Source organism: Gossypium arboreum, chromosome 6 (genome assembly GCF_025698485.1).
Source record: "Gossypium arboreum isolate Shixiya-1 chromosome 6, ASM2569848v2, whole genome shotgun sequence".
Lineage (NCBI taxonomy): Eukaryota > Viridiplantae > Streptophyta > Magnoliopsida > Malvales > Malvaceae > Gossypium > Gossypium arboreum.
The window spans coordinates 105243261-105254195 of record NC_069075.1 but is presented as its reverse complement, the minus strand read 5'-3'; the positions used below and the strand labels follow the sequence as shown (position 1 = coordinate 105254195).

The window sequence follows — 10935 nt, the reverse complement described above, 5'->3', positions numbered from 1 at the left end:
AGGGTTCCAAAAATACAAAAATCAACAAAAACAAACACAAATTTCACTTACAAGCAAAGGATTTAAGTTGCTGAAAATTGGAGCTTTAAAACCCCCATGTTTGCTTCCATTTTCGGTGGAAGAAGAAAGATGAAAAGATGAAAACTTTTTTTTTGTTTTATTTTATTACCAAATAAGTCACCTAATGCCACCAACCTTTGACTTTTCAATTTTTTCTTTTGTCCCTATGGCCTGCCATCACTCCCCAAATTTCCTATTTGCACTTTAAAGATCTCCAATTTTGGTTCTCTAGCTATTTAACATATTTGGGTAGTAAACCAAAACTTTTTCCCTTTATACGATTTAGTCCTTTTTCGCAATTAAGCTCACAAACGCTAAAATTGACCTACCAAAATTTTCATGCACTCATATAATCATGTTATAACACAAAATAATATTAAAATAATTTATTGACCTCAGATTTATGGTTCTAACACCACTGTTCCGACTTGGCCCAGAATCGGGCTGTTACATAGAGGATGATGCTTGATCCTGTTGAACATTTTGCCTTGATATAGTATGATTATAACCAGGCAATGTATTATTAGCATTTTGTCTCGCAACATTGTTTAAATTCCCTGCATCTTAATTGTTCCAACTAAAGTTTGGATATTGCTTCCACCCTAGATTGTAGGTGTTGGAATAGGGGTTATTATTCCAGTTAAAATTACCCATGTAGTATGCAGATGTTTGGCTTGATGGGCATTCATCAAACACATGGTCTTCATCGTTTTGACCATATTAGACTACAGTGGGCCTCTTTATTGTTTTGATCATATTAGCTAAAGAAGATACATGGGCTATCAATAAAGTGATTGTATCAAGATCCATGGTACCCGCAGCTTTATTACCCATCCCAACTCTCATGGTAGGATATTGATAATCATTGTTGGTAACCTTTTCTAAAATCTCATATGCTTCATTATAAGATTATCCAACAAGGTACCATTGGTAAAAGCATCAACTACCATCCTCGTATGCGAATACAAACCAATATAAAATATTTCCATCTGCATCTAGTACTGGAATCCATGCATCGAACATTTTTGAAGTAATTCTTTAAATAGTTCCCAAGCTTCATATAGTGTTTCATCCTCAGATTGTCGAAAAGAAGAGATGTCCTTTCTAAGCTTGGCATTCATATTTTACGAACTATACTGTAGAAAAAATCTCTGGTAAAGATCATTCCATGATGCCACTGTTCTTAACGGTAAAGCACTCAACCACGCTCTTGCATGATCTCTCAAAGAATATGGAAAAATTTTAAGCCGTAAGGCGTTTTTAGGAACACCTTGTTGTCTAAAAAAGTCTTAGATGTAGTCTTGGATCTTTAATGGGTAATCCACCAAACTGTCATATTGTTTGCAACATCTGAAACATTATCAGTTTCAGCTCAAATTGTTGAGCTTGTACATGTGGTCTGACTATTCCTAGATTGAAATCATCTAAAATTGGAACAACATGTTCCCAAATTGGTCTATCTCAGTTATCTATCACACGATGAATAGGAGAATCAACTTCCTAACCAATTAGATTATCATTGAGACCATGATTATTTAGACTATGATCATTCCCTTCTCTAGCCATATTACGTAATTCTTTGCTTCTCCTTCGCAAAGTTCTCTGAGTATCTGGGTCAAAAAGATACTCTTCATTAACAAGAATGCCTTTTCTCATACACTAACAGTAAACTTGTAGAAATTAAATACAACTAAGTTAGCTAAAACTAAGAAAATAAAAGAAAATAACAAAATGAAATTTCACCAAATTGTCGATCCTCGGCAACGACGCCAAAAACTTACCATGTGTGAAATGATATGCGAATTGTGCAAGTATATTGGTCGAATCAAGTAATAAAGTGATAAGTGAGATAGTCTCTACAGGGATCGGTTAGGTATAAAATGGTCAAATTATTATAATGTATACGATTAATGTTATGAAAAAAATAATGATAAGAATGCAGTGGTAATTTGAAGGAATAATGATATGTGCAGTGTGTGTAACTGATAAATAATGGAAAATGTTATGACGAGACAATAGTAAGAATGAAATGGTAAATTTGAGACTAATTTTGTGAATAATATGCAAACGAACAAGTGAATAACTATAAATGCTATGGTGAAACTACTATGACAAAGGATAGAAGGTCTACTTTTTTGATTTGTAAGGTCAGGATTGCTAAGAATCTGCCCTTACTAATAGTAATGTTTCGACAAAACCATACACAATCTACAGTTCAAAAGAGTTCTAAAATGGTCTGCTTCTTTCGAGAACAAAACCTCAAGTTACCTTGCCTTAAGTGATATATGTCCATAGGCCTTTAACACAATACCCTGCACTATTTTGTTTTCTTTCCGCATGAACACTGCTTTATGACTAGAAGCTGTTACAACTATTCGATCAAACACTTGCTCATATCATTCAATTTCTTTCTTAACATAACCTTGTCAGAATTAGATTAATTTAATGAACATGATGTACATCCATCTATGTCTAGAGTTTGCAAACATGCAACTTTATAAAAACCATCAAATGAAATAGTGTATTAAAGCTGATCTACGCTTCTGTCATTAGAGAAAATAAGAGTGTCTTCAAGTAGTCACAACCCTATGAGATTTAGTTCATGGGTTGGCAATTAAAATTCAAATTCAAAAAATCATTCAACATCATTTTCATCAAATCAATTCATGAAGAGTAATCAATAAATAATGGAAGAACTTCGGGAAGATAGTTTCCAGTTATCCAGCCCACACTCCAACGATTCAGTGTCCTATAGTGGCTAATAGGGACTGCCTTTGTCTTCCTCTTTTTGTCTCTACTCAGCCGCTACCTTTTATTTTTTTTGCCTAAGTTTGTTTTTTTGTCCCCCTTTTATGGTTTCTTTCTTCTACTTTTACAATCATTTTCCCTAGGGTAAATCCAATAGCCCATGATTTCCTTCCCTCTTTTTCAAGTAGGTATATCTAGTACAAGTTTAAATAGGCCTAAAACCGGTACGCTTTGAGAGCTGATTGGATATCTTCCTGGAATTGCCACGATATTATGTTGACAAATTGTCCAACCCTTTGCCCTGGCAAACCTTCACCCCTTTACTTCTTGTTCCTCATCCTGCACCTCACAATCCACCGCCATACACAACCCTTCCACAAGTAATTAAAAATAACTAACATTTAAGTACAATCCAATCTCCTAATCTAATGCTAAAACAAGAAAAATTCTAATGGAATGTCCTATAGTGCAACTAAATGTACCTAAGTACAGGCAATTAGCTAGATCTAAAGGCATGAAATATAACTTTTTTCAAGAGTTATCAAGGACATGGCTATGAACTCGTACATGTGGCCCAACGAGTGTTTCTTGTATAATCTGAAGTATTTAATGGCTAATGCGGTCAATAAGGACAATAAATATCAACAAGTTTTGGAAAAACTACATCATCTAAAGACTACTGTTAAGTCGTCCATAAATGACGTCGCTCGAAGCTATGTATCATATTTTGAAGTCCAACTAAAAGAAGTTAATTATATGGGCAACAACGGTGGAAATCCCTATTCGAACATCTACAACCTTGGTTGGAAAGACAATCCCAAACCAAAATGGGGAGGCAATCAAGGTATCGAAAACCCAATTTAAAATTGAAAAGATCATCGGTATTAACCTCTGCATATTCAAAGATCTCAAGACAGATCCATCAGCAATGATCACGTGAGTTGTGGTTAATATTGGACCAAATCGAAGGTGATATGCAATTAATGTGATCTGACATTCAACAACTGAAATCCAAATGTGCTCAAACTCATGCTAATGTGACAGAATTAAAAGAATAAATGCACAACATTGTAAGCACATTAAATGAAATGAGAAGACAAATGGGTACGAGTCTCCCAAAAAATAAGGAAAGCAACCACGAAAGGAAGCAAAAAAACTCGTAAATGCCACTACGCTTCGCTTGGGTAAGACTTTAGTTAGCTTGAGTCCGCCTATGAAAAAGGAGGATGACAAGGTTAAAATGGTCAATGAAACCCTTGATGAACCTGAACTTGAGGAAAAACCAAAGAAAGTAGCTGAATCGATAGTTGAGTCAGAATTTGTGCAACATTCGAAGCCAGTGTCAAAGAACATTCCATTTTCATTGAGGTTAAAGGAATTCGTAAGTTTTCTAGACTTATTTAAATACATTAATCTTAATTTTCCACTACTTGAATTAATAGCTAAGATACCAAAATATGTCAGATACCTAAAAGAATTAATGTCTAGGCATAAGAAATTAAAGAAAGGTGAGAAAATTAATAATGATGCCTCCTCTAGTGCAATAATCGCTCAAAAAATACCCTCAAAATTAAAAGATCTGGGTAGTTTGACAATTCCTGTTGAAATTGGGGACAAACATTTAGTAAGGCCCTTCACAATTTAGGGGCCAATATTAATTTGATGCCCTTATTGACTTTTTTAAAACTTGGATTGGTGGGATTGAAAAATCTGATGATCACACTACAATTAACCAATAGGTATTTAGTACACCCAATAGGTGTGCTCGACAATGTATTAGTTAAAGTGAGGGGTTTTATTATCCCTGTCAATTTTTTTGTCCTTGACTTCGAAGAGGACCTTCAAAGAGGACCAAGGCATTCCCATTCTGTTGGGTAGGTTGTTTTTAGCCACGTCTAGATCGACCATTGATATTAAGAAGAATGAACTAATTATAAAAATCAATGGCGAAATAAAAGTGTTCAAATGTGCCCACAATTCCCAAAATAAGGAATTATAACATAAACTAGGGGATAATTATTACGCAAGTTTTTTTATATTACCTCTAACAACGCTGATCAAAGGTATGCTTCTGGTTCAATGTGTGTAGGAATGCATGGGTTGAGGGAGTGTGACAAATGGAAAGGCCCCGAATGGAATGGAAAATGTTGGATGGATAGAAATAATGAAACAAGAATTCGGTGAAGGGAATTCGTGGGCTATTGGATGAGTCCAGTAGCCACACCTAATTTAATCACTGAAATCTTTAATTTGTGTTGTAAATTAGTATAAATTAAATTTTCTTTTTGTATTTTCAGCTTTAATTAGGATTAGTAATTTAAGTACGATAGGATACGGCCTTAGAAAGCCAAGGCGTGGCAAATTGGGACATATTTTAAAGTTAGGAGTAAATGGAAGGGACCGACACGCCAAAAAATAAGACGAATTGGGAAAACAAGAGTCGAGTCACGACACTAAATTTTGAACACTCCAGTATTTTCAAATTTACAATTGTGTCCGAACACCACTTCTTAATCTCGCGACACGGTATTTCGAAACTGAAAAATTTAAAATTCGAAACCTGTGTTGTGACACCCATACCTTATGTCGCAACACCCATACCTTATGTCGCAACATCGGTGTCAGGTTTAAACTTTTCTAACCCAATTTTTGTGTAACTTGGTTTACCCTTGGATAAATTAAACATCGTTTCAATCATAATTTTTACCCAAATCCCACTGTAATCAGCCTCCTTAACCTTCCAAACATCAGCAGACCTTTCCCCCTCCCTCTCTACTTTCAATTTCTTACAAATCTTCGCAACTTTCTCTTTACCCATCACTTCCATTACTGCACATTGTGGTTCTCTTCTCCACTACTAGCCATTCCATTACGCGACAACACAAAAAATCATGCAAAATTATTCCTAAAATGTCACTCTTTTATCTCATTGCATTAGTCAATTTTAAATTTTATTTTAAATACATTGTATTAAAATGGCCTCTAGAAAAGTTCGTCGTGCCACACAACTGGAAGAATCAGGGGATTTCGATTCCACCTGATTCCAGAGCCAAGAAGTTAAAAAATACTTATAGGAGATCTAAAAGGAAACCTTTATTCAAGAACACAAGTTTGACCTATCGTTTGATTTGTGCAACGATATTTGGGATTTGATTCCTGCTAAGCATTGGACTGATTTTTGCTTGACACCGAAAGAGTCGGAGTTCAAATCGATGGTGTATGAATTCTATGTGTCCTTGAAAGTAAGGGAGAACAGTAAAACCTCGAATGTCAAATATTGACATGTAATGGTTAGGGGAAAGATTTCCTTGTTACTCTCCAGGAAATGTGTAATTATTATGATGCGTCGTACTTTGTCTCGGATGTGCTTGATAATTTAGATATTTATTATTTTTGAGGTATTGATGTGGATTCCATTGTTGAATACCTTACCAAAGGCATTTCGAAATGCCAACTAAGCACAAATTTTCCTTTATCATTTAATCATGCAATCATGTTTCCGATTGCCAAAATATGGATACAGTTTATTTGTACTCACATATCACTATCCCATAATATCTCTAATGTTAATGTTATCTGAGTTGTTCTTCTTTATTCCATTTTGCATCATATACAGGTTCACGTGGGCAAGTGGATCTACCAGTCCATTCTTACTTGCATCAGTGGCAAGAAGGTCGAGATATTTTTCCTGCACCTTGTGACTGCCCTGTGCAAGAAGGCGAAGGTTTTAATGCCCTTGACGGAGCAACTCGTGAAGTTTATGAAGAGCCTTATCGATAATTCAATCTACACTTAGTACGCTGAGCTTCAATGAAAACAAAGTACCAAGTGGAACAAACACAGAAAAAATAAAATAGATGTCCCACAATCTCTAAAGTGAAAGAGTAAAGAACAAAGCCATTCAAGTCAAGGGCCTAGTAATTTGCCCGGCAAGATGGCGAAGGTTTCGATGTCCTCGACGGAGCAATTCATGAAGTCGACGAAGAAGCTTATCAACAATTCAATCTACACTCAGTACGTCGAGCTTCAACAAAAAAAAATTATCGAGTGGAACCAATGTAGGAAAAATAAAACGATGTCCCACATTCCTTAAAGTGAAAGAGTAAAGAGTAGAGTCAACTGAGTCAAGGACTCAGTGATTTGCTCGACATGGAGTGGGTAATATGGTGGATACAAGAGATGTCCCCAGTGGGAATTGACTATGCCCGGAGGAATAGAATCCCAGTACCTAATCCACCATCAAACAAATACCTACACATGCCATTCTATGGGCACACCAAGTACAAGGAATGAGAGGAGGAGAAAGAAGGAGAAGAGCCAGCCACGACTATGACTTCGATGATGCATACTTACATGAACAACCATTAGTTGGAGAGGTCAAATTTTGCAACTTGAGCCAAAGCAGCCCAACCCAATCTACAGGCACGAGGGCCACCGAGACATTTGTGGGTTGTGGGAATAACTTGGTCATTCTGGAGGACCGGTTGGCATCCGGTTCTAAATAGAATTATTGGAATTTTATTTATTTTTATTTTTGGGACTGTATAATTTTAATTTGGATGATTTATTTTTAATTTGCTTTATTTATTTTTTATTAAAAAAATATCTGTGTTTATTTTTTGTAGGAACCCCACAAATTAAGCAGCACTACAAATCGGAGCTAAACCAGCACAAGGAGGACAACTAGATTACATTTGAGGAACTTTGACGCTTAAACCGGGTAGCTTCTTCTCCTATCTTTTGAGTGCACATTACGGATTATGTACCAAATAAAGTGTGGGGTTAACATAGAATTTTTCAAAAAAATTCTACATTTTTAAATTATATTACTTTTTAATTTAATTGTTTTAGTTAGTTTATTTTTTAATTTGGTGTGCTTGTTTGTACTCGATCTTATAGAAATACAAGTGATTGGTTAGTAGCATGCAAATAGGATTTTTTGTTTATATTGTAAATTTAGTTCGATAGTAATTTATTTTAGGTTGTTTAGTATTAGACTAATTAGTTCACTTTTTTACAATGTAAATACGTGAAAGTGTGTTCAGTATACCAAATGAAAAATAAGTGCATAAACAACATATATTTTTGTTTGAATTAAATGTTGTTAGATTGATAAAAATTAGTTAGGCTCTATTTTTTCCACCAAAAATGATTTCTGGAAAATACTTGTTGTTCTGGAAAAAATAATAATATTTTCTGGTATTTGGATGAATTTATGTAAAAGATTTTCTATTGTTTGGTAGATTTCTTGAAAATATTTCAAAAAAGTTGGTTCTAATGAAACAAACATACATTTGGGATTTATGATAAAGAGTTTAAATGAAGTAGTGATTTGATTACAAAATACATCAAGATATTGGGCATGGGCTTGTCGATCGATTCAGAGCCTTTCGAACACAACCAATATCTATTCGAACTCCCTTTACTTGTAGGAGTACATCTTGAATTTGTCGATTATGTTATGGTCGAAGCCCCACTCATGGTGACCTGGTTGAATTGGGAGAAGCTATAGGTATTATTGCGGGGCAATACATTGGAGAACCGAGTTCGCAACTAACATTAAGAACTTTTCATACCGGCAGAGTATTTTCAGGGGGTACTGCAGAACATGTACGAGCCCCTTTTAATGGAAAAATCAAAGTTAATGGGGATTTGGTTATTAAGGTGAAATTATAGTAAATAATAAATCTTCATGATGATAATAATTAAATTGTAAATTTTGTGAAATTTATAATTGAAACAAGAGAAGCAATATGCATGAAAATTTGTTATGTAAAATAAGATATTATAATGAATTATTTTATTAAAGTGCTTATATGGTGAAAAATAAATTAAATGCCAATAGAGACTAAATTGAAAATTGTACAAAAGTTTAAGTGTGATACAATTTAATATGTGAATAAGGAAATTCGATAACAATTTCATGAATGTGTTATGAGATGATAAAATATGCATAAAATATTATAAAAGTGAAATCGTGGAAAAATATTAAATTTTATGATGACAAAGACTAAATTGTTAAACTTGATGAAATATGTGGATAAAATAATATAAGTGAAATACATAGAAATTTAATATGTTAAACAAGATATTGAGATAAATTATGTTATTAAAGTGCAAGAAGAAAGAAAATTGATTTAATATGATTAATTAGTGACTATTGAATTTTTATGACAAAAAGAGACTAAATTGAAGTTTTATGAAAGTTTATAAAAGAAATTGATAAGTGATAAATGTAGTAGAGAATGTAACATCCTGATGCTTTGACTCGATGTTCAAGTCGGGTATGGGGGTGTTGCAGTAAACATAGCCTCATCAGTTTGGAAAATGCCTTAAGGAAAAAAAAATTGGTAAGACATTTTACAGGATTAAGCGGGTAATTTTATGTTGATTGGAAAAAATTTTAAGTCGGTCATCCTATTTTACATGAAACAAACATCGAAAAAGGCTAAAAACATTTTTCGTAAAAGCTTTTATGTTGAAACAAATGGAGCCTTAATTAATTCCACAAATTGAGACACTTAGGGATGACCTACTTTTTTAGGTAAAAAAGTCGTCCCTATATGTAAATTCCCTAGTACCTAATTTTTTATTCTAATTCTATTTTCTTGATAAACCTCAAATGAAATCATGAGCCTAATGCATACTTTTATTGATCTTTTTCCTTTTTGGTCCCAGAACAAACTTAGACATCGGGAAATTAATATTAAGGGTTAGGTAGATACATCACGGTGGTTTCAAAATAATTGAGAGAGAAAACTATGGGATAGTATAGTATAGTGAGTATAAGATTGTTGCAAAGTTGTACGTGAATGAAAGAACAATTAAAGTGTAGAAAAAAAAACTTTGTCAAGCCCAAAGTCAAGCAAGAATCTTGAAAAAATAAAAACAAAGTGAGTAGAAAAGAAAAGGAAATAACAATCAAAAATAGAAAAAAGAAAGAAACACTCATTTTTGCACAAAAAACTTGCTACGATGATTGTACTCATGAATACTATATTGTATCTTAGTAAATGGAGAAAAAATGAAGGCGAGAGAAGTGGATATAAGGTGGTGAGATAAGGGATATAACTAGGGTAATATCAGGGTTAATATAATATGCAAAACTATTTTCGTGCTTAAATATTGATTTGAAAAATGGATAGTGTGTGTGCTCCAACTTGAATCTCCAACCAATTGAGTTTTCTAATGATCTACAAAGAAAGAATATATATGACGTAAGCAACTAATGCTTAGTAAGTGTGTATAAAACTTAAATGTAAACTTACCGAATAGGAATCAATTTATACAATTCATGCATAATTTTATTATCAAGCTCATGAGTTCACCCAATTCCTATATACACCATAAATCTCACAAGTTAGTAAGTTCACATGTCTATGTGAAACTTATAACCATATCATGTCATATGCCATTCATCATTAACAAATGTAGTTCAAATCATCCATTTCATGTTCATATACATAACACTATACATTTCAATGTAACAAGTCAAGTTCATCCATTCAATATCTACTTTCATATAACAACTCCGTATATCATTTTCATTTTACACATTTATCACTGGATGAACCAAATGAACTAAAGTCGAAAACTCAGGAAAATACTCACACAAGCTGTGACTGTAACAGTAACACCCTATACTCGACCCGATCACCAAGCCCGAGTAACAAGATGCTACACCACTGTCTCATCAACAACAAAGCAATAATACATCTTGTCGTCATGTAATTATCATCATAATCAAGTAAAAACAGGATGTATAAGTCTAATTTATCCTAGACGAGGTTAAAATATATTAAACATACATTAATCAACCTTATAACAAGTTAGAAGCATGTTTAAAGACCACTTAACAAAAATTTTCGAAGGATCACGTAGGTATCCATACTCATTCGATGGTATCAATATTTTTCATAAGAGGTATTGATACCGTTTAGAAAATCGATATCATTTTAGCATTTTGCTTCTTTGCAAAATTTTAAGCCAACATTTTATTGATACAATATCAAAAGTATCTATATTTTCTCCCCGAGTATCGATACTCGAGATTTGGTATCAATACCAAATTGAGCTACTGACTTCCAGCACATACAAAATAATTTGGAGGTATTGATACTAAATACC

General features: G+C 33.6%; 1 non-coding gene across 1 annotated transcript; it reads left to right on the top strand.

The window, feature by feature from the left end:
- Window positions 1-1065: 1065 nt before the first annotated feature.
- LOC128294838 (small nucleolar RNA R71) lies at window positions 1066-1172 on the top strand. The gene has a single exon (XR_008285145.1). It is a non-coding gene; the product is annotated as a small nucleolar RNA R71 (small nucleolar RNA).
- Window positions 1173-10935: the final 9763 nt, after the last annotated feature.